Below are 25,447 nucleotides of genomic sequence, written 5' to 3'. Positions count from 1 at the left end.
GAGTACCAATACGCTGGCTGAACCAAAATAAAGCCTGTCCCACTACAAGCTGGTGTTAAGTACCAGTGCAGTGTGATGACAGGTGAAATTCAGAAAAGAAAAACACGAAGGGGACTAGAGAGGCTAGGGAGAGTATCTTAACTTCTTGTTACACGAATTCATTCTCATTTGTCCAGACTAGCGTTTATTTTGATATCAGGAACTTTTAGTAATAAAATGGTATTTGAAATTAGACCATGCACTGTCACTAAAATACTCAAAGAAAGAAGTGAAGATAAGAATTCGTATATCCTCGTCAACAGATGTGTATTTTAACATCTACATTCAACTATTTTACACCAAGAGCATCTAAAGTGTATGGGTGTTGATGGCTCTTTTCTGTGCACACAGTACGTTTCACAGCCATTGTCATGATGGGTATTGAGTAAATATTTGTTAGCTTTCAATAAATAATATTGAGATCGAAGGGCCTTAACTTTGAGTCAATAGAGAATATTTAACAGATCCATGAACTCCTAAAAGTCCATTTTACTTCTGTGGAGAACATCCACATATTTCATCATATTTCCAAAGTGCATGATGACTTCCTCTCATAAATTATTGCTTCTTTTCTTTAATAATATATTAAGACATAGTCTTTCAAGGCAGTATTTTTTAACAGAAAGGTCTAGGACTTTCCCAGATCCCTCCAAAAATCCTCATACTTTACAGTGATTTGTAAGAAACATTTCTGTTAAGTGAAAAAGAAAACAAACAGGTTGATTGGGATCATTTGTTTTCAACATTGCAATGAGGTTTTATTCAACGCAGTAATAAAAACAAATTAAACAGTAATGAGAGGTGTGAAGGTTGAAAACAATCATAAAGAGTATTATTATGTACATGTGATTTGATCATTTATATAACAACATGGGATAATGTGTAGACAATAATTAGAATATGAAAGCTCAACAATATTGTCAGAGAACAATGTCTAGAACGATGGCAAAGAAATGACATCTGAAATGAACCAAAATCAGAAGAAATGTTCCCACCAACAGATCCTCATTAAAGGCAAACCTGAAAGATGTATTTCAGGCAGAAGTGATTCCAAGGGAACCACTGGAGCTTGTGAGAAGGAAACAATAATAAAATAAGTGATAAATATGTAGTAAATCTAAATGATCTTTAATCTCTTAAAAACAAATAATGTTTTGTGAAGTTTTAAGGGCCCAGAATAGAATTAAAACAAACACAACAATGTTTATACATATATTTATGTGAGGAAAAGTAGTAACTGAGGTCCTTGTATAATCATAGAAGAGAATAAGTTTATTGATTAATTTTCAATGTTGATAAATTATGTATGTGTGTTGCAATTTCTAGACTACCTTTAAAAGAATAGAATAGGTGGCATATAGTCTACATAGGGAAGGAAAAAAGAATAGAATGTGAGAAGAAATAGACACTCAAATAAATGAAAAGAGCAACTGAAAGGCAATCATGGAGAGATGAAAAAAACACAGGAGAAATAAAATAAAAGTGTGAAATAAGATGATAAACCTAAATATGTCTTAATTAAATTTAATGTGAATGGAATATATGTTCCAAGTGAATTTTTTTTAAAAAAAGCTGCAAAACCCCATGAATTCCAATCATACACTATTTAAATGATTATACCTAAAATATTAGAAATCAGAGAATTAAAAGCAAAAAGGTGAAAAATAACACAATGCTGTCTGGCGTGACTGTTAATATGATGCAAAATACATGTAAAGCAAAAATCATCACCAGACATAAAGAAGACAGAATATTTAAATAATTTGAAATTTATAACAATTGTTACTTTACAGACAGTATAACAGCCTGAAACAGCTCTTAATTGACAGAAGCAGCACATTGAAGGTACCATTATTCTTTGACTTAATTACCGCTACTGCTGATACCAGGAAGTTGTCAGACTAATTAATGCTTCTAGAATCTGTGGATTGGTGTATTTCTTTATTTCCAGAAATATCCCAAGTATTGTTTATTCCAATATTATTTAATGTTTCATGTTTCTCTTTCCTGTCTTTCTAGAGCTCCAAGTAGACATATGTTGGACTTTCTTATGTCGATTTCCTGCTGTTTCACACATGCTTGGTGTTAGTGCTTCCAGCTCTATGGTTGCTACCAAAGAATGCCCTCCTCCAGCAAACCAGCTTTGCCTCCTCACTCTTCTCCTCTTTCCTGACTACAGACTAAAAACTTAAACTCAGATTCTCCAAGTTTGGCAAAATGATTCATTTGCTCAGCACAAGATTCTGAGTGTCTACTTTCATTAAAATTTTGTCTGATAATGTGTTGGCAGCCTGTAAACTTCTCAATGTTTTTGCATGATTGAAAGATATATAGATATTCATGATTTTAAACTTTTCAGCACAAAGTTGTCAAGTCCCCACGTAACAGCAGTAACCACAACTGCTAGGTCAGCTTACCACAGCTCCATAGAACAGACTGGAAAGGAGCCTGCAAGCCCAAATGGACTTAAACAGCTCATTATTTGTGCCACAGCCAGCAACACTAACTTCACGTCTACACTGGATACCCTTGCCCTCTGCCCAGCTCCCATGGGGTAATGCAGAAGCAGGTCAAGGTGACCATCACATACATACGGGTCTTTGTCTTAGCTAAGGAATATCAACATTAGGAAACTCTTGATCTTTCAAAGATTTTTAAAACTATCCAGCCTTTGCCCACAAGGAATCATTATCTTTAAATTACTGGTCAGAAAAAAAATTCTGCCTCTGATCTGGAGAAAAACATGTCTCTACCTTCCCAAGGTGTCTGCATTTCAAACATAATTGACAAAACCTGTCAGTGCCCTTGGTTCAGAAGACATACAGATAAAACAGAATTATCTCAGATAAGAAGGTTAAGTCCCAATTCGAGCCAGTCATATTAACCATGATACAAAGCATTTTTCAAAAGTGTAATGTTATTTATACACAAAAGAAAATATGTAATATCATATGTGAATAGTAAGACAAGATAAAATAAGGAACACTCATGTACCCAACCCCCATTAGCCCATAGTTCTGAAGGAAAAAAAAATTTCAGTAGAAAAGAACAACCTCTTTCAATTCAGCAAGAATCATTTCAGTCATTCATAAAGTTAAAAATCATTTATCAAGCCCCTGCATTGTGCTCGATTCTGGTGATAAAACAATTAGAAAACGACTTATTATCAAATTATCGAATAAACATATATGTTGAGCATTTAACTGCAACATAAGGAAGGAACATGGTTCTTTGAAAGCACATTAAAAAGATACGTAAAAACTAAACTTGACTGGAATGGTGATGAGGTGATCAAGGAGACTGCTCTGGGGAAGTGATGCTTCTGCTGAAAGCTGTAGGCGCAGCAGGACTCACTGGCTTCAAATTCTTTACTTATTTTTCTGGAAATATATAACTTGTCATAAGATTTTCAAATGCAAGTTTCATGGGAATTAGGACAGGTTTTTTTTTAACACAGCCTCACTTTTGGGAAGTTAGGATCTTGCTAATTTAGAATATGGTCTTCAGACGCCTTGGTCCCGGGCTCCTCACACCGAGTAACATTTCCAGGTATTCTCTCTGAATCATTCACGCACACGCGGCGAGATCAACTTGCATATATCCCTGTCAGACCAGTGGGAGGACGTCCACACTTAACATTTGATGTTACGATCTTTTCTGCAAGACTGAGTCTTATTTAATTAACAATGTCCTAATAAAAAGAATCAGTCCATTGTGCTGATTTAATGGATAAAATAACTTACGATGAATTACATTTAAGAAGCAAAGTGAAGTAATAATCCAAAACCAAAGGCAAATGCTGTACAGTACCCACATGGAAAAATATAAATACCACAAAGTTTGAAAAATCTTTAGGACCTGGACCTGGAGATGGTCATTCTAAGTGAAGTAAGCCAGAAAGAAAAGGAAAATACCATATAATATCACTCATATCAGAAATCTAAAAGAAAAAAAAAAGACAAAAATGAACTTATTTACAAAAACAGAAATAAACTCACAGACATAGAAAACAAACTTATGGTCACCAGGAAGGAAAAGGGGTGGGAAGGGATAAATTGGGAATTCGAGATTTGCAAATACTAGCTACTATATGTGTAAAATAGATAAACAAGTTTCCTCTGTATAGCACAGGGAACTATATTCAATATCTTGTAGTAACCTATAATGAAAAAGAATATGAAAAGGAATATATGTATGACTGAAACATTAGGCTGTACACAGGAAATTAACACAACATTGTAAAGTGACTATACTTCAATTTAGAAGAAAAATATTTAGGTGCGCTTTGAAAGCAAATCTTATGGGTGTATATGTGTGTGTTCCAAAACAGACAGATGTTCTTTGATAACTGTATTTTTCTTTTATCTGTTTGCTTCTTTAGAAAAACATCTACTTGGCTAATTCAAGCAGGTTAGGTTGAGCCAAAGAATAACCTCGAAATCTTAAAAATATATAGTCCAAATCATTTAAAGATTCTTTTACAGAGAACAATACTGGAAGGTTTTTCATTACTATATGTACACAAAAATAATTAATCCACAGAGTGATTATTTTTAATTAAAAACATTTAATATTCTAAGCTTTTAATCATTACCTGTTTTAACTCTTATGAAGTATTCATCCCTGATACCTGTATGATTTAAAAATACTGATTTGGGATCTCTTTGTAGACAATGTTAATCTGAAAGGATAAGTCATTTGAATTGTTTTACTAGACTGATGGCTCTCTCTAAGATTTTTCCTCTTCTCTACCTAATAAAAATCTGGGTGCATTATATAACTTGGGGTGTCTTAAGGGCCATGACATGTTATGAATCAGTGAAGACGCTTGACAGAGCTTATGAAAATCACCCTGCAATTGTCCTCTGGGCTCTACTTTCTCCTTTATGTTCCAAAGAGGGTTAGAGAAGCAGGGAGCAGCCGCGCTACACATTTGTTCTTGTTAACCTGATGCCAAAACAAGTAGGCAGTTAAATTAATAGCTATGCGGAGGAATGAAGTGCGAGTGGAAGAATCCATCTCTGCCTCATAATTTAATGTTGTATAGAAAGGACACCCTGATGTTTGTCACACCTTATCACACTTCAACCAGTTTTTTATTTATATTCACATTTTTCACTTTGCTACATACTTGTAAGGCTCAGAGTGGCTTTCAAAAATACAAGTAGCACACAAAACCAAATGAATTTAAATAGTTTAAAATTTGAGGCATAGAAATATATGGTATTGCAGTAAGATTGAAAAAAGTTTCCTATGACATTTCAAAGAGAAGACTCCATATTATGTACTAAACAATATCAACCACTCAAAATAATGGCAGCAATGACCTTCAGAGAAGTTTCTTCTAATATGTCTCAGGATGAGATAATGGCCACTCCACAAACAACTCGGTAGCAGGCAATTGCTTGGGGAACCAATGCGATCCAGATACACACAACTCTCGGAGGCTCTTGACAGGTACTTAGAATGTCTAGAGAACTGGGTGGATCAGCGAGACTTAAGCAAATAAAGTTGTTTTCAAAGTGATTTCTATAGCTATTGAGCAGCTCTGAGGTCCAGATTTTACTCCCTTGTAAGTATCTAAAGTGCAATTACAATTACGTACAATCCCTTGTGTACTAACAATCGAGAGGATAGATGTTTTCTTGAGGCAAGTGAGAAGTTTAACAAGTGTACTCTAATTCCAGAGTACCCTCAGGAAATTTTTTTTTTCGACCTTAGCACTGACCAAAAAATTCATCAATAATTTTAACCATCAATAATTTTAATGTATGTTTCAGGTTCTACTATTAAAAGTCCTAAAGCCCCATGTAACAATTGAAGGACACATGGATCTTTATGTCAGAGTTCTTTTCAGGAAGGTACAAGCCTAAAACTCTTATAAAGAGCATGTTCAGTATAGACAGAATTTATGCATTTGACTTTATTATTCTAGGCAGTAGACTATATTATCTTGAAATTTCTGCTTCTGTAAAAATAAGACATCCATATCTATAATTTTTATAGATAAATGCAATAAACAAATAAAGTAAGAAACTATTAGGATTAATGTGTTCAGGCCAGTGTCATGGTTGGATGAATTTCCAAACATGGAAACTATAAATGGAGACATCTAGTGAGTTAGGCTATTTTATCATTAAACGTATATCAAGAATATCAATAAAGAATGAAATCTACAATGCACTGAATTAGGGAAATTGTCACTGTTTCAACAATTCTAGTGCTAGGAATATATCCTTCATAGAGACATGCAAGTTGTAGCTGTTACCTCAAAGCACTCAGTAACAAACCATTCTAAATTTCAGTCACTGTGCAACAATGGTAGTTTATCCTCATCCAACTGTTAGTTGGCTGAGAGAAGACTGGTCTAGGCTGAGCTCAACTAGGCAGTTCTGCTGATTGAAACTAGGCTTACTCATGCGTCAGAGGGTCTTTTTGTCTGACCAAGGCTGAATTTAGCTAGAAAGGTTTGGCTCTGCTCCCTGCACATCTTATCCCTTCCCTAGATCCACATGCCAGTCTCGGCATTTTCTTCTTAGGGTAATAGTAGAAGTTCCAGAGAGCAAGCAGAAACATGCAAGACTTCTTAGGGTCTGGGCTGGGAATTGGCCCACAGTCACTTCTGCCCATTCTGTTGACCAAAGCAAGTCATATATGGCTGAATCCAAAAATCAAAAAGGAGAAAACATGCTGACACCATGAAGATAAGAGGAAGAGAATAAATATGTTTCATAATAAACTAATCAAATACAATTAAATATACAAACACATCGCAGCAGTTTCTGTCAACAAACTCTTGAGATGTCCGTCTATAGTGAATACATTCTATAAAACGGCATGTTTGCATATAACAGGCAAACCATATAACCATTTTAAAAAGTGTTATTTCTAAAGGTTCTTATATCAAACCCATTACACGTATCTTAAATAGCATTAAAGAAAAGTCTCAACAGTGTTGTGAAACACGAGTCGCAGCAGCAGATCTTCAGTCTACTCACACCTTGTACCTAAGGAGGGGTTTTGGTGGGAAACGCTCCTAGAAAAGAAAGAAGGCATGTAGTCCAGTCTGATCTCCTTGTAAATATGTTAAATGTTTTTTGATAGGAATAGATTCCTCTTCTTCAGTATGCTTTTCTCAGAATGTACCTGGTTTTCAAAGATTTGATAAAGCTATGATAAACAAATGTGTCATCTACAATCTCATTGGGCAGAGCTCCCTGGAAAGTGTCACAAAACAGTATAAGATATATATGAGCATGTATTGGTGTTCTGGGACTGCTGTAACAAACCAACACAGACTGGGCAGCTGAAACAGAAACTTACTTTCCCAGAGTTCTGGAGGCTGGGATCCATGATCAAGGCGTCAGCAGATTCAGTTCCTGGTGAGAGCTCTCCTCTCAGCTTGTAACTGGCTTAGCCTTCTTGCTGGGCCCTCCTCGCATGCTCTTTACTCATCCGGAGAGAGAGTTCTCTGGTGTCTTTTCTTATAAGGCTACTAATCCTACGGGATCAGGGCCCCACCATTACAACCTCATTTAACCTGAATTAGTTCTTAGAGGCCCCGACTCCAAATATAGCATTTACTAGGGGTTAGAGTTTCAAACACATGGATTTAGAAGGAACATTTAGTTCATAACAGAGCTCAAAGTTAAGATCTTTCCTGGCTCAGAATGTTCTATCTTATCTCCATATTAGACATCTTACCTCTGTAACCTGAGTTAGCGTGCATCCAATGAAAGAACGAGGGGCTGGGGTCATACTGGGGGATTTGAACATCTTGTTCCCCTGTGTCTCCTGACTATTAAGTATTAATAAACACATCCTGAGTAAGATCTTTGCTTTATTGGACTTAACAATTTGATCCTTTGTGTCATCTCCAGGGCATATAGTGTTTTAGCAATTATGGAGAATTTATAAACAAAACAGTAAATGAAATGATGAATAAGAACATAAATTCTCATCATATTTTAGTCAACCTTTTAAAGATATTCAGATACCAATGAGCAAGTCCCAACATCAAAATTCCACTCTTCATAGAATGCTTGTGCTTAGTTAAAAGGCCTCTAAGAATTAATTTCATCAATCCTAGATGAACAAAATAGAATTCATAGCTTAAAATATGTGTCTAGCACATAGAAAATTTAGAAACAAATAAAAATTAAAATAGATGTGGTGGGAAAAAATAATAATAGCCTGAGTGAGAAAGAAGGAATTATAATGGTCATAATAATCTTTGTTTTCAATTAGATTGTACAATAAATAGCATGATGTAAGCAAAAAAAAAAAAAAAAAGATAGTCTGAATTGTGTTTGTTAAATTTCATCTCACCTACTGTGTTACATTGACAAGTGCTAGTATCATAACCAAGTGTTAATTAATAAATCTTAATTCTCACTGCGGGATGCATTTCTTTACACATGCTAATTTCCAAGAAAAAACACAGAAAATGTAAAATATTTTCAAATCTGTAAGCCAGAACTTCTAATCAAAAGTTCTGCTCTATGCTCCATAATATGGAGGTCACCAAAAACCTCTGCACAGAGGTTGGAAGGGTGCAAAGTTCTCACTGATGAAAAACTCTGCTTTGTCATAGGTGGTGTTTATCTAGATCAGCAGATCAAACTGAGAATAGAAACTTGTCTTTTGAACTGTCAAATTTCTGATAAGTGAAGCATACAATCCTTGCTCAGTGCAACAACAAGGTTTTTCTTCCTACGTGTTAAATATTCACTGGAGAATTCAATCTTGGGATATTTGTAATCCAGCCATGCAAAGTCTTACTGGATCATATTAGCATATGCTAATTATTATTTTGTCATTATACTCCAAGTTGTATTTTTAAACATAAATAAATAAAATATTTTTCTTCAGTGCCCTTAGAGAATCTGTTTTTGAAATATTTTCTTAAAGCATCATTCACTGTAACACAACATCCTTAATAAGAAGCCCGTTTTATGAACTGCTTAGTTGAGGGTTCTCTTCACACAAGCTTCCACCCATCCACATCCTTTCTTAGAATCTAAGCTTTTGAATCAACAGATAAATTGAGCAAAACCATAAATTTTGTGCCTAGTTTCCCAAAATTTATGAATTGTATAATAATTATCTCACTTACAGGCCTACTAAGTAATCTAGAGTCCACATTGTTTTTTATTTAATTGTGCTACAGTTGGGTTGTATAAGTACTACTTGAAATCCTTTTTAAAGTGAGAATAAAATCAAGGTATAAACATAATTTTGCTTTCTTTTACATTTGGGTGCAAAATATACTTTGCTCTGATGCACAAGGAGACTATTTGGCTTAAGGGATGCAATTCAGAAACACAGCTCTGCTCTACGAGCATGGTAACAAGCCTTCATTATTCCCTAACACTCCAAAGTGAGCCCATGATTTATTTATCAAAACAAAGGAATTTACATCAAAGAGATCTTGAAATCACACTGAATAGCTATATAACCCAAATTAAGAGTATTTTCTATTCCCAGTTAGTATCAACTATATTTAATATCTTGTAGTAACCTACAGTGGAAAAGAATATGAAAAGGAATATATGTATGTTCATGTATGACTGAAGCATTGTGCTGTACACCAGAAATTGACACAACATTGTAAACTGACTGTACTTCAATTTAAAAAAGGGGTGGGGGAGAAAGAGCTCCAGTCTCAGCCCTAAATCCCCCTGGAAATTATGAAGACACCACTGAAGAGAAGCTCCACAAATCTTCTCTGTAACACTGGTGTAATAATGTAATCTCAGCCCCTTTGCCCTTAACTTGAGAACAAGAATACCCAGTTTCCTGGCACAGCTGTTACTTAGACCTAAAAAATCCTAGACCTAAAAATATCAAGCAGCATCTTCTGTTAATAACCTTCAATTTTAGAAGGCAATAAAGTGAGTTTTTTGAAGTAAAAATTGTTGCTAATTCATTGAAATCATAATTCCAGTTTTTAAAACATGTACATTGGGTGATTATATGCAAAATCCTCAGTGAAGGAGGATCCTATATTTAAATGCCAATTTGTGGAATCTGGATACCACTGCCACTTAAGTGCTTCACTTAAGATCAAAGTCATTCTGTAGTAGGGAAAGTTCTAGAAGAAACACAATATAAAGCAAAAGGAGGAACTGTCATCACTTTTTATTGCCTTGTGGTGTTTTAAAAAATATTTTTGATATATATTTTTGATATTGCATATGAAGATTATTAGCTATGAATTCTCAGTGAAAACAAATATTTAAACAAGGTGTTTGGAAGTCCCTTCCCTCTTGATTTTGATTCATCAAAATACAAAATCCTATATCATCCAATGTACATAATGAAGAATGTTTTAGCCACAGAGCAGAAGGGAAAAAAATATAGCAAGAATAAGGAGTAGAGGGATATGAATGGAGTAAAAACTAATAATGCTTTGAAAAAGTGCTTTGGATTTGAGGAAGGGAAATATTAATGTATATAGTGGATTTCAATTCACTTCTTATATAGCATTTTAAGAGATACTATTAAGTGTAGTGAATTTCATTTAGCTTTACCTGTTTTCCAGAATTCTTATAAAATATCAAAACAATTAAAAGAAAAAAGTACCATGTGTCAGCATTACATCTAGACTGAGACAAATATTTACAATATGTTCCCAATTAACATAATTTATTTTTAACTAATGATATATGAGCATCGTTAAATTAAATATGCATTTAATATTTAATTTTTTCATTTTTCAAATATCTATATATCTACATAATATATATCATAGATACTCAAGATATATATCATATTTGTCAAAGGGGAAAATTGAGAAAAGAATCATTACAACTGAAAGAAACAGGAGGCGAAAAGATCTTTAAAGAATCATTTACAGGCTTAAACATATACCAGATCAAAAGCCCTGGGACTCTGACAAAGCAATAACTCAAATTCCAGTTTCAATAAACCACTTAAAATCGTAAAATGATTTTCACTACCCCCAGAGAAAGGAAAAATCCGGTACCATCAGCAATTTATTTATTTATTTATTTTTACATCTTTTGCATGTAGCACTGAGAAAACATCATCAAAGTCATTTTTCTGAGTTTATTATTTTAACAAGAAGGAATGCTTCCACAAGGCTTTTGTTATTAAAGAATGTGCTTATAGTATGATAATTTATGTTGAGTTCATTAAGCAGGTGTTCTGGGCAAGATAATATAGGGGAAATGGCAAATATGACACACTGCTTTCCGTTAACCCCTCTGGCACTGACAGTCTGAAGCTCCCCTTCTGAAGACTAATCCATTTTGCTTAATGCTTAGCATTTTCAGATCCTAGCTCTGGGTAAGAGAGAGGTTTTATGTTTGAAGTACAAGAAAAGTATGTGGCAGTTCAGAGCACCTAGTTAGTTATCCCTTATGAAAATCAATTGCTAAAAGCCCAAAGCATCCAGAGTAGAAAGGCTTCGTACAGTCAGTTTATACCAAACCCAGATGCTTTATAAGCTGTCATTGGAGCAGATGCTGTAAATTCCTTTTCATCAAATTGAAGGAAAGCTTTTTTTTTTTTTTTTTTTAATATGACGGCTATTGTCACCCATTAGAAGACTCCCTAACTCCCACTTACATTCATTTCAAAGCCTGTTATTTGGGGAAGGTAGGATTAAAATTAAGAATATTATAAATATGATTACTCATAATATCTAAACAAAGGGTCACAGGATCATGAACTGCCTCTCCTCCGTGGTCAAATTTAGCTCACAAACATGCTTTATCACTCTGGATTTAGGTGGATTTGCACATTATACAGAAGCTCCAGCTTGCCACAATGCCCACCAATCCTGCTATAACAATTTCTAATCTACTTTACTCTTTTATTTGATCTGCCTAATCTCTAGAGAAATGTGAATTCCATCTGAACAGTTACCTCCCTTCGTTAAGGTCCACTAACTTTTCCTTTGGTTTTATTTTTTCTGGGATTCAATACTGCAGAACTGAATATCGTTCATGGTTTAGGAGCACTCTGGTCTCAGATGACCGAGATTCAAATCTGAATTAGCTTCTCTCTACATGATCTCATTACTTAACTTCTCAAAACCTCACATTTTGCATCAGTAAAATGGCAATCATAACAACATCTATAGTAATATCTACCTCATGGACCTGACCTATCTAACCACCGGCACTGGCTTCCCAGGCTCACAAACTTGCAGTTACACACAGACCCTCACTCAGAAGGGCTGTGTGCTTGGGTAAGTGTTCTATTGTCTCTGACTTCAAATTCTTTAAAACACTTGAACAAGGAGTCTCACATCTTCCTTTTGCACTAGGGCCCTGCAAATTATGCAGGCTGTCCTGCTAACTACAAAGATGGAACTCTCAACCATTTAGTATTAGAGCTTTCTCCATATTAATCTTAAAATAGCTCAATATGATGCCAGAATAAATGGATTTACAATGATGTGGAAAGATCCACATCCCTTTTGACTCATTTTTTCTTTTTATTGGTTCTGTTTCCTGAAATGTAACTTTTTTCTTATGTATATATTGACTCAAAATTATTGATATTTTTATTCTATAACATTTGAAAAGATTTAACAACCTCCCTTGAGTTGCCAGATTTAACAAATAAAAACACAAGATGCACAGTTAGATTATAATTTCAGATAAACAATGAATAAATTTTTATAAGTACGTCCCGTGTAATATTTGAGAAACACTTCTATGAAAAATTTAACCTGCATCAAAAACAATTAAAAAAAAGAAAGAACACTGCATTACATTTCATCAATAATATTAGCAAAATTCTGGACCGTTTCTCCAGATTTCAAAGGACAGAAAAGAGATGAAATAATGAAGTGTGTGAACGTATGTGGAGGGCCAAAAGAGAAATAAGTCTTATGAATATTCATCCTTGAAAACATTAGCCTGACAATTATGCCCTATAAAACATTCACATCAATTATAAAGCAATGCTTTGGGATTTATTTTAATACTATTAGTTTATGAGATCCACATCAGTGGTCAAGCTGCTGTCTCCCAATGTTTTAAGTGGAAGAAATAAATAGGCATTGGCTCTTAGACTGTGCTAACATGTATGGAACCTCTCGGGTTCTCAGAACATCCTTTTCCTGAGTATATCATCTAACCAGGCATCTTGCCTTTCTCCATGAGCAAGGTATGTATGGGTCTAGGGGAACTGGGAGGCCAGTTGAGTGGGGTCGAGGTGTCACAGGCTATTGAAGGACTTAAGTTTTATTCTGGGTGAGGTAGCTGTCTTTTGGCAGGTTTGGAGAAGAGAACTGGCATGTTTCTGACCTACATTTTAAGATCACTCTGGTTGGTGTGGAGACTAGTCTGGATGATAGGGTAGAGGCAGGAAGGTCAGCTAAGAGCTCACCCAATGATCCAAGTGAGAGGTGGACCCAAATGGTACTGACAGAGATTTGGCTGAGAAGTGGTTTTCTTCTGGATATGTTCTGATGGTATCTGATAGCATTAGATACTGAATTAGTTGTAGGAGTCAAGGTCAATATTGTTGGTTGAAAAAAAGGAAAAACAAATTGGTCATAATTTGAGATGGGTAAACTGAAGGGGACTAGGTTTTTGGACATGTTAGGATGACATTCATGGACATTCAAGTCATCAATTTTATGTTCAACTCTGGAGTTCAAAGGTAGCAAATGTAAAAGTCATTATCCTAGCCATGGCATTTAGAGCCATGAAACTAGATGAGATCACAAAGGGGATAAATGTACATGGATAGGGACAAGGTCTGAGGATTGAGTGAGTACTGGAAACACAGTGGGAAGTTGGGAAAATGAAGAAAAACTAATAAAAGAGGCCAGAAAAAAATAGCCACTTCAGAAAGTCAAGAGATACCAAATGCTGGTGAGGATGTGTAGAAAAAGGAACCCTTGTACACTGCTGTTGGGAACATAAATTGGTGCAGCCACTATGGAAAACAGCATGGAGCTTCCTTGAAAAATTAAAACTGTAACTACCATGTGATTCAGTAGTTCCACTTCTGGGTGTTTATCAGAAGAAAATGAAAACACCAAGTTGAAAAGATATTGGAACCCCCATGTTCATTACAGCATTATTTACAATAGCCAAAATATGAAAACGTCCTAAGTGTCCATCAAAGAATAAATGGATAAAGAAAATGTGATATATATATTATACACACATAATGAAATGTTATTCAGCCATGAAAAAAAGAATGAAATTTTGCCACTTGCAATCACATGGATGAAACCTCAGGGCATGGATGAAATAAGTGAAAAAACAAGCACACAGATACAGAGAACAGACTGGGGTCTACCAGACGGGGGAGGCAGAAAGTAGGCAAAATGGATGAAGGGAGTCAAAGGTAAAAACATCCAGTCATTAAATACATAAGTCATGATGATGTAATATACAGCCTGGTGACCCTAATAACACTGCATCCCATATTTGAAAGTTGCTGAGAGTAAATCTTAAAAGTTCTCATCACAAGACAAACAAATTCTAAAACTCTGTATGGTGATGAATGTTGACTTATTGTGGATCATCTCACAGTATATACAAATATGGAATCATTATGTTATACAAATGAAACTAATGTTATATGTCCATTAACCTCAATTTAAAAAAAAAAAAAAACCATAGCCACTTCAGGAAAAGGAAAACTAGTGTTCCTGATACCAAGTAAATCATACATCTCAAGAAGAAGATAGTTATCAGATGTGTCAAATGCTACTGGCAGGTCAAATAAGATGAAGCCTAGGAAGGGATTAGTGGGACGTTGGTAACCTATGCCAGTTGACAGGAAGTTTAAATTAAACATAAGAAAGTACTTATAACCACCTAGTTACATAGTAAGTAGTCAATAAAAGTTGGTCATTTTTATGTCAAGGCTACATACTTATACTTGGATGTATTAGTCAGCTAGAGCTGCCATAACAAAACACGGAAATTGAATTAAACAAAAGACAATTATGTTCTCACAGTTCTGGAGGCTGGGAAGTACAAGATCAAGGTGCCAGCATTGGAAGAGGGATCTTTTCCTGGCTTGCATATGGCCACCGTCTCACTGTGTCCTCACACGGTAGAGAGAAAAAGAAAGAGCAAGCTGTCTGGTGCCTATTCTCACAAAGGCACTAATCGCAGCAGGAGGCTCCCCCTTTCATGACTGTGTCATTTCACAAAGACCCCCCTTCCAAACAGCATCACACTGGGCGGGGGGAGGGGTTAGGACTTCAACAAAGGAATTTTGAAGGGACACAGTTCATGCAATAGAGTGGATCTTACACTGTGAAACAGAAACAGAAAAGGATAAGAAGATGCTTTGCATCCTCCTCACCACGTGGCCCCTAATTCAAGGATGGATGGACACATAAGAAAACAGAGCAGCTCCCTTTCTAAACCCCTCGGAAGCTCTCTGTGGTTATGATAGCACATTATTTCCACCAAGTCAACCTACCTTCCTGCTCTCCCTAATAATTTTCACCATCAATGTTTTCTATGTAAAATCATAAAATCCAAATCACATCTGCCCAAATATTATGAAAAAACTCTCAGTAGCTCACTGCACACTGAAAGGTACATTCCTGGAGGTAGATTTCATACTGGTTAATAGCCTACAATCTGGAATCAACCTGTCTAGGTGTGGAGCCCAGCCCCACCACTGAGCGCTGTGTGAAAGTAATAGCTCAGTCTGTCCTTCCGGGAAACAGGGAGTCCAGGCAGACTTAGGAACTATTGCAGGTTTGATTCCATATCACTGCAATTATCACAATCAAGTAAGTCACACAGATTTTTTTGTCTACCCAGTGTACAAAACTTACGTTTACATGATATTCTAGCCTATTAAGTGTGCAATAGCATTATGTCTAAACAAATGTACATACCTTAATTTTAAAATATTGCTATAAAATGCTAACCATCATCTGAGCTTCCAACAAGTCATAATAGTAACATCAAAGATCACTGATCACAGATCACTGTTAATAAATATAATAATAATGAAATATTCAAAATATTGTGAGAATCACCAAAGTGTGACACAGAAACATGAAGTGAATAAATGCTTTGGAAAATGGCACAGATAGACTTGCTTGAAACAGGGTTGCCACAAAACTTCAATTTGCTAAAAGAAAAAACAAAGCAAAATGCAATTATCTATGAAGTTCAATAAAGTGTCTGCAAGTCTGTTTCTGTTTTGTAGATGAGTTCATTAGTATCCTTTTTTTTTTCTGTTTTTTAGTCTACACTTAAGTGATATCTTATGGTATTTTTCTTTCTCTCTCTGGCTTACCTCACTTACAATGATGGTCTCCAGGTCCATCCTTGTTGCTGCAAATGGCGTTATTTTATTCTTTTTTATGGACAAGTAGTATTCAATTGTATAAATACACCAGAACTTATTATAATAACCTTTAATGAAAAGAGTATGAAAACAAATACATGTATGTGTATGTATGACTGGGACATTGTGCTGCACACCACAGATTGACACATTGTAACTGACTGTACTTCAATTAAAAAACAAATAAAGTGAAGCACACTAGAGCAAGGCATGCCTGTAACTGTTGTAAGAGCAGTACTCACAGCGTTATGAGAATTAAATAGCATCTAAAGTGCTTAGGACAATGTCTAACACACGATAAATAAATCTGGTTTGTAAAGGCATCATTTGCAAAGACTGTTAAAAATACATATGTCCAGGTCCCATCCAGAACCACTGAATGAGAAACAGCTAGGTAGGGTCCAAGAATATATGTTAGAAAAATAAATGTGCTGGTGGCCAGTCCTGGTTGGGAACTGCTTGTGTATTCTCCAAACACTAAATCTTATTCAGGTGCTTAGTGAAACAGATAACGCTTGTAGCAGTGTTTGCTTTAATTACAGAGTTTTATTTATACTGAAGATTGGATGGAAGGAGCAGACCGACAGGCACTCAACTGCAGTAGAGTAAAGTACATCTGAGAAGAGTCCTTGAGAACTGTATTACTGAACAGAGAGCAGAATCCATCCCAGGAAAACAAGTCAAACCAAAATAAAAGTTCACAAATGTAAATAAATGTAGCCTTATTCAAAGTGAGCTAAGGGAAAGAAATGTAGCTTGAGAAAGAACATGAGAAAGTGAGGGGAAAAAAGAGCATTGGAAACACCAAAAGGAAAGAGGGAACTTTTGAAATTAGCAAAAATCATCAAAAATAAAAAGTGCATAGAAAGGATTAAATAAAATAGTGTACATCTACATAAAAAGAGACTATGTAATTGTCAAAAAACAATGCTAGATTAGGATATGTGTCCATGAAGTGAAATAAAATTGTATAAATTAATCTTTTATACAAAGTTATATTTCCTCATTGCATATATAAATAACTAACTATTGTAGAAAAACCAAAATGTAATGATAAATTAAATAATCTCTTATAGCACCACTCAGAAGTTAAAATTGAAGTTATTTAAGATAGTTTATGCTTGTATTTATATACATGTATTCATGCTTTTATATATGTGTATTTATGTGTGTATATATATATATACAGATACAATGTCCCTGCACTAGTACCATGGCATCCTCATTTGATCTCTCTATTGTCCCTCTTACTTATCACCCACTTTTTTTCCACTTTATAACTAAAAAATTATTACAAATATATAAATCTTATTATATTACACAGATGATTAAAATACTTCGATATCTTTTCGTATCCTTGAGGATCAAATCTTAAATCCTTATTATGTCCAGAAAGACCATCTGTGCTCAAGTTATGTCTATTTTCCTACCTCCTCCATTTTTCTCCAACTATCCTAGTCATAACTTTGGTGAAGTCTCTAAGATGTGGCATAATTGTTCTCACCTTCAGGACTAAAGAACTACCCTCCAGGACCTTACCTGTTTCCCTCTTTCTTTCCCTAGATGACTTATTCATTCACTGCAATATTTTGAATTAAATGTTTCTCTCATAAGAGCTCTGATAATAATAAAAAACAATGCTTTCAAAACCTACAAAGCAGCAGAATTTAAATTTTATTCCAGAAACCCCCAAAATAAAGCATGGCACCTTATGAGATCAAATGGTGAGTAAAACATAATCCTGACCCCCAGGCAAAGAGAAGATGGCAAATGGACTAAACATTTCCAGAGCATTCAATATGCTTTATATGCCTTACAAACAAAATCTCATATAATTATCAAACAAACCACAAAATATATACTTACCCTCTTTTACCACTGAAGAAACTAAAGATCAAAGAGGTTACCAAAGATTCCTAACCCCCAAACCATCTAAATCCAGGACGAGGACATTTTCCTCTATCCCCACCCCAGTAGCTCAGCAGCACACTGTCCACAAATAGCTCAAACACAAAGCACAGTGTGATCTTCACGACAATACAAGCAAATAAAAGGTGCTGTGATGGTGCTTTGAAAGAAATATCGTTCAGTAGAACTTTATCTGATTGTGAAAAACAACGTTAAGGAAAGCATAAAAGAGGATTCAAGAACTCTGCCCAAGGGAGATGGTGTCTGGATTGCCCTTCCTATACCAGGACTTTGGAATGATTCAGAAAAGACATAGAAACAAATCATAAGAAGCAAAACCAGAAAGAATCATATTTGAAACAAAAGCCTTAAAAGGTACCATTTTCACACTTCGATAGGGTTTGTATATCCTTTCCAGTTCTCCCATACAACATTCCCAATTGTCACAGTCACTGTTGGGCAGAGGAGTTAACTTGGTGATTTTTTAGGGAAGGCAGTTAATCAGATACTTACAAGCTAAGTAAGACATAACAAGTTCCTGAGATATTCCCTTTGACAGATACCAAGGACAGAAAGCTGCACCTGAATGAGATGGTAGCAATGAATGATGACATTTAGATATATGACCGTTTAGGACCCTTCCCTAATAGGACAGACCAACATATATTGAAGTAGATTAAAAAGAGAAGCTGAGGAACCTCTTAACCTCATTTGTTATTTTAAATTAAAAATTGACAAATTCTAATACCAAGTATACCTAAATACACATCTTTTTGGAGATTTTTCTAAATGGGATCATTAATAAATGTTCTTATTAAAAAAATTCCAAAAATAGATAGGGAAAAACAAATAAATTTAAGAGGAACATGAATACAAAATGTGTTATGCTTCCACAAATATTTTTAGGCATGTTCTGGGATATAGGATATATGTAAATTCTGCTTTATAAAATTTGACATAAAAGTCACATTCATTACCCACTAATTTCAATAATAAGTGAAAGATCTACATAATAATTTCATAAAAGAAGCAAATATACATAATTGTATGTGAGACTTATTTGAAATAAATAGGCAGATTTAAATCTTTCACATACGGCTAATTCTAAAAAATTACGGTTTTCCCATATTCATAAATCAAATAAAGAAAATGGCATATACTTTAGCTGTTTAATTGCTATATATCTTTATTAACTATTTTATTTCATTAAGTGAGAAAAAATGGCTATGAATATACCCTGCAATTTAAGTCCTCAAAGTTGGTAGAAAAAGAAGGCATGGAACATCCTCTGAACTCCGCAAATAAGAAGAGAATGGCTATTAGTAAAGTAACAATATGACAAAATCAGTGCATCCTTCTAAAGGAGAGTCACTTTCCTCATTCTGTCAAGCCTTTTGTTAAATTGAAACTGTCATTTCCAGTGGCTGAAATTTACACATGTACCTTTCTCCAAAAAGAGTATGGAGTTATCTGAATTAGTCAGTAGATAGACTCCCAGCTCTTTTCTGCTAAAAGCGCCTGCCGGCTATTTGAAGAGAAGGTCCTTCTCCCAGGTGGCCATATGCTGGCCACTCATCATTTTTAGCCATTGGTTCAAGGTTTACTTCCTTAGGGAAGTACCACCCTATAGAGAATACTGCCCCATCACACACACACATATACACATACACACACATACACACACATAAGTACACACACATACACACATGCACACACACATACATACACACACACTCTCCCCTCTTATGTTCTTCTACAGGGGAATATTTTAGTCAGGGTTCTCAAAGTGTAGTCCAGGGACTTCTGGGAGATCACCAGACTTTTCCAGGAAGACTGAAATTCAAAGCTATTTTCACAATAATACTAAGACATTATTTGCCCTTTAAACCATCATTCTTTAATGCATATACCAAGCATGAAAGTTCTATAATATAGTTTCAGATTCCACATTGCAACTAACCTCTAAGTTATAAACTTCTTTTGAATTTACAAGAAACACTTATTCTATGAATTCAGGATATGCTATCCACATACTCTACAAAACTTGAAATGCTGCATGTACACACATCTGGGTAACATACAAAATGTGCATATCTTAAATGTTACACGTGTATTTAATTCTGCTGTGCATACAAATAAACATTTAAGGTTCTTTTGCGCTTGTAGATAACAGATTATGGATTTTGAATGAACTCCGATAAATGATAGGTTGAACCATATGAAATCTCCAATATCGTACTGTATTTGAACAGCAAACACTGCAATTAATTATGATTCAATAGTAAGATAAAAACTTACATGAAGAAAAAGTTAATGGGAAAAGTTTACCTTTTCATATAAATGAGGTTATCCGTTATAATAAAAAATACGGTCCAGGTCTTTTTTTCCCCAATAGTTGAACCTTGGGCAGGTAGTACAGACAAACATCTGCCACAAGACGCTAAAAAGAATGCTGATGGCGAAGCAGCAATCTTTTCTGTCAATGGGGACAGGTGTACCAGAAGAAACAAGCTAGTTAGTTCCATCAGCTCAGGAAATGGATGGATCCCAAAGGCAATGAAAGAGAGACTTGACCATCTGCGGTTCCCAAGAAGACAAATAAATCAGATTCAGACGTCTGCTGCAACTCTGGATATGATCAGAATGTCCCCTACTTCTTTACAGCAGGAAACAATGACATATAAGATGTGGTTGCCAACTGGCACAAACTGCTCTCCTTGGCAGGCAGTCAAGGGAAAAGAAGGTGTTTCCCCTCTACATGTCTTCAGTCATGCTCTCATTTAAGAAAATAAGACACAATGGAGGATAAATGCTAGTTCTATATTAAAAGGCACGATATGAATAATGGTAGATAAAATGGTGAAGTCTTCCTTTTAAAAATAGCATATCCTACTTCTGAATTATTTCAACACATGGGGGTGATGTGGGAAATGCCCCATTTCTAATATTTCTCTCCATGGGGAGGAAGCTCACTGGCTATAACACCCGTGGTCGATCTCAGCTCGCTCTCTCACTTCTCCCGTAATAATGAGTTTGAATCCCCTAATAATGAGTTGAAAGAAGAAGTGCACATCTATAGGGCAGAGCTTGCTTCTGGCCTTCTCGGCAGTGAACTGCCTTTGGGAAACATCCCAATCTGCTCCTCCAAGCCACCAATTTGGAAAGAGCCTCCCAGAAGGACCAGGGAGAGGCCTGCCCCAGTCCAGCCCAATAGCTAAGGCTGCTACTTCTTGGGTTCAGTATGGCCCATAGACACAAACCTTTTCTAAAATAAAGCTGATATTTTGGCCTCCGTGTGCTAAACTTTCCATCATATCTCTCAATTACTTCAAGATCTCAGTAGAGAAGGGAAATATTATTAAGGACCCCTGAGTGTCTCAACATCTGGCATAATCAACTTCAACTGAAAACAGCTTGCTGGCCACCACCTTGCAGCAAAGCCCAGTAAACCTGGGGAAAAAGAGAATGTAGATCCCTTGGCTTGGAGATGTTAATAGTGACTCGTTTCCTTTTGTTCTTCCTGATGGATAAACTCAGGACATAACTTCTGCCACTCGAGACAAAAAAAGCCAAAAAACAAAAACCCCCCAAAAACCACACAAAACAAAAAAGGCCACAGAGCTAGCCTGCTTTTTCACACCAGGTGAATTCTGATGGATTAATGCAAATGAAGACTGGTGAAATCTGTGTCTACGCCAGCTGGGACCACCAGGCTAGTGAGAGAAGGTGGTGTAGCCAGTAAAAACGGCAGCTAAGACTAGAGTTACAAGAACACAAAACTTCCCTTTACTTCATTTTGCTCTGGTGAGGAGACAGTTATGAAGAGTAACTTTGTTCAAATTAAACAGCACCCTACTTTTACATAAGACAGATGATCATAATAGTCGATGACACTTTTTAAGGGAAGTGCCACTGGAAAAATTACAAGGCGAAGCGGGCACAAACAGCTGCCTGTGCTGGGCTGGGTTTCTGCAGCGGCACAGAACCCTGGATAAGTGACACGCAATTCTTCTCACTCATTCCGCTGTTACTTCTACAGCTTCAGACTCATATTTCATCCCTCAACGTCATATTATTTTTCCTTTTGAGCTGCCGGGAAAAAAAAAAAAAAGATCATTTCACTAAAGATGATAAAATGCAGTGGACAGCCTCTTTGTCATAGGTTTGAATGAGAGGAAAAAGTCGTCTGATTTTAACCCCTGGTTAGAGAAGTGTTTTCAAGTATTTCTCCTGGGTCGGCATGTGACCTCTGGAAAGGATAAGAACAGAACGAGAGGTTCACAGCCGAGAAATGAATGGAGAGGTCACATTAACACTGTCAAAGCAGTAGTGTCATATTACAAAAATAGTACCGCTGTATCCAGAGTTCCAGATTTCCAAAAATTAAGCCACAAAACTCACTACGGTCACATTAACCTGCCTACAAATCAGGAGACAACCCCGCCATGACAACACAAATTCTTGGAGCTCATGTACCATGATCTGTAAGATGAAACTGTGAGAATTGCTGAGATTTAAGGTTTCTTTTAACTGTAAGATTTTTCCATGTCTATTGTCTATGTTTATTACAAGGGAAACAGATGGGTAACAGGCACTTCTGCTGAGGGAAATGTGGAAGAAAACAAAAAGTCAGTACTAATGATAGCTAAACATTTTATGGAAGAAGGAAATCGAGTTATTTTGCTTTCCATTCTGCACAATTTCTTTTAAGTAATTATACTTTCAGTTCCTGATGCTAACATCTTCCTTTTCATTTCTCCTGTTTAACTGTGCCAATGAAAGAAAATGCATTTTTTAAAAAATCATATTTATAATTCTTTTCTTATTAGTAGAGTGCTACATGTTCATTGTTTTAAATGCAAAGACTCACAAAAGGAAAAAGGAAATAATCTATAACGCCATCTCCCAGATATATAACCACGGTTAACATTTTCTATACAGGTGTATGTATGTGAAATTTGAAATAAGCTCCCAGATACTGGCTTACCTAGTGGTACTGAAGACCTTTGAGAATGGGTCCCTGTTCAGAACTGTTCAACTATGTATTCTCAGTGGTCAAATTGAAACTGGCACCATGAAAATAGAGATATCACTTCCAAACAAGCAATTATGGAGGTCCAAGAATTCATACTGGGGAAACTGCTGAGTAAAAGAAGAAGATAAACTTCTACAGTACAATTTGCTGAGCAGAATGGACGAAGAAATCTAGTGCCCCAATTAAGAGAGTTCCACTTATTCATTATTCTGCTAAATGGCATGTTTGCTTAATTGGAATAATCAGCAAAGCAGAGACCTAGTTCAGTGCATTCGAATGATTCTTAATAATAAACTGGCATGCCCATCTCATTTAAATGGAACGCCTGGTGTTTTTTCTCAGCCTTGTTCCCCGGAGTTGGCGCTATGATATTTACTCACAGAAATGACTATGGGGCAAGGCTATGATGGTTTCCTCACTGCTAAGCCATGGGGATTGCTAAGTTTTACTCAGGGTTTTAGTTTCCTTTCATAGCACATTTATCAAATAATTGCACATTTGACACTGAAAATTCAGAGTGGCGGACTGAGGTTAAGGATACACTTAGAGCTTTACTAAAGAGTATATTCTTAAAGAGAGCACCTTTAATTTTATGAAGTACCTATTTTTCAGCCTTACAATTACACATTTGATGTCGTATTCAGCTATTATGGCAGAATTTCATTGATAAGAATGACAAGGAAACACAAAATGTCAACCTCAAATGGGTTTAGTTTAAATTATCCAATTAAATTTTAACTGCTAGGAAGCAGATTCTCTACTAAACCTGCTTTTTTAGACAAATAAACCATTAAGGCTACCTTTCTGATGGGGATAAATGGTGTAGTAATTTCATTCAACACAATCTTACAAGCTAAAATTTAAAAATAAAATGATCTCTATACCATGACCTGAAAAGTCCTTATGATTTTTATGATTGACACATAAAACATGAAGGTCTATGGCTATCTAATAACCACGGAAAGATAGACAACCCTCAGTCATGTTTTAACAACCCCCAAATAGTTTCTTGACAAGAAGTTTAATTAAAGCAGACTGTCAGTTCTCTCCGAAACTCAACTCTAGTGAAGTGAGAAAATCAACAAGGACATTTTTGGATCTGAGAAACTAAAATAAAATTTTAAGAGATTTCCTATCTATCTATCTATCTATCTATCTATCTACTACCTACCTATCTATCTTTGTTGGAAGGAAATGGCAGTCTTGAGTGGAGAGGAAGACCAAAGGAGACCTTCTAACCATGTTCCTTCCCTCTCTACATTACAATGGGCTGCTCATTGCACAAGCCGTGAACAAACAGGTACAACAAGGTAAATGATACCAGGGTAGATGTCATAGGTTGGGTTTTCCTGAGGCAGATGCTGAGATAAGAGTTTAAAGCACAAAGCATTTATTAGAGGCCAATACCTATAACAGATGGGAGTTTAAAAGAGGCTTGGAAGAGAAAGAAGTCAAACCATGATGCAAGGCTGACACACCTTTGGCCTAACAAGAAGGGATTTGGGGAGCAAGGACTAACATCACAAGGGTCCTGCATCAAGCTGGTAGTTACAGCCCTGCCACACTCAGTCATCAGATGCGGATTTCTCTGGAAAAGGCATGACCTTGTTGAGGCTGCTCTCTGCTTCTGATGGAGGCCACGAGGGAGCTGACAGAGGCCGAGCAGTGAGTTCTTTCTTGAAGTGGGGTCTGGGAGGTACATCTCATGTCTACTATGGCAGACTAGTGGCCAGCAAGGATGTAGGGTGGATAACAGTATCTACAGAGAGACCACAGGCCCTTTGAACTTCTCATTTCATCTTTATTCTTTACACTATCGTGATTAAATTATCATAGTTAATAAAGACATAGAAGAGGAGAGCATCAATTTAACTAACAAATATAGAAGTAATCATTATAAATAAAACATTGGTAAATTAGTAAGTAAAGTAAATAGAAGTAAAACTCAGTAATGTTCACTTGTATATGAAAACCCAGTGCTGGAACCACTGGGACATAATGACCACATGGCTTCTCCAGCACTTCTCCCCTATGGCTGTGTAGGCTCCTCAGTGATGAGAAATTCACGTGGCAACCATGTGTGTTGCGGGGTGACTCCTCAAAGAATTAAGTTAACAGCAAGGCTGAAAAACATAAGCAACTAAATTGAAG

The 25,447-nt window shown here is 35.9% G+C and overlaps 1 long non-coding RNA gene across 16 annotated transcripts in view; it reads right to left on the bottom strand.

The window, feature by feature from the left end:
* The window catches only part of LOC105066475 (uncharacterized), a 305,515-nt gene that overhangs the window by 46,625 nt on the left and 233,443 nt on the right, over nucleotides 1-25,447 (bottom strand). For 4 of the 16 annotated variants that reach the window (XR_012503252.1, XR_012503253.1, XR_012503259.1 and 1 more), the window contains one exon: nucleotides 20,143-22,350. The exons of the other annotated variants lie outside the window; for them this stretch is intronic. This is a non-coding gene — a long non-coding RNA (uncharacterized LOC105066475). Of the gene's footprint in view, nucleotides 1-20,142; nucleotides 22,351-25,447 lie in introns of those variants that run through there. 16 annotated transcript variants of the gene reach the window in all.

The sequence above is a fragment of the Camelus bactrianus genome, chromosome 29 (assembly GCF_048773025.1).
Source record: "Camelus bactrianus isolate YW-2024 breed Bactrian camel chromosome 29, ASM4877302v1, whole genome shotgun sequence".
NCBI lineage: Eukaryota > Metazoa > Chordata > Mammalia > Artiodactyla > Camelidae > Camelus > Camelus bactrianus.
The sequence above is the reverse complement of the archived record's forward strand: the minus strand, read 5'-3'. Positions and strand labels throughout refer to the sequence as shown.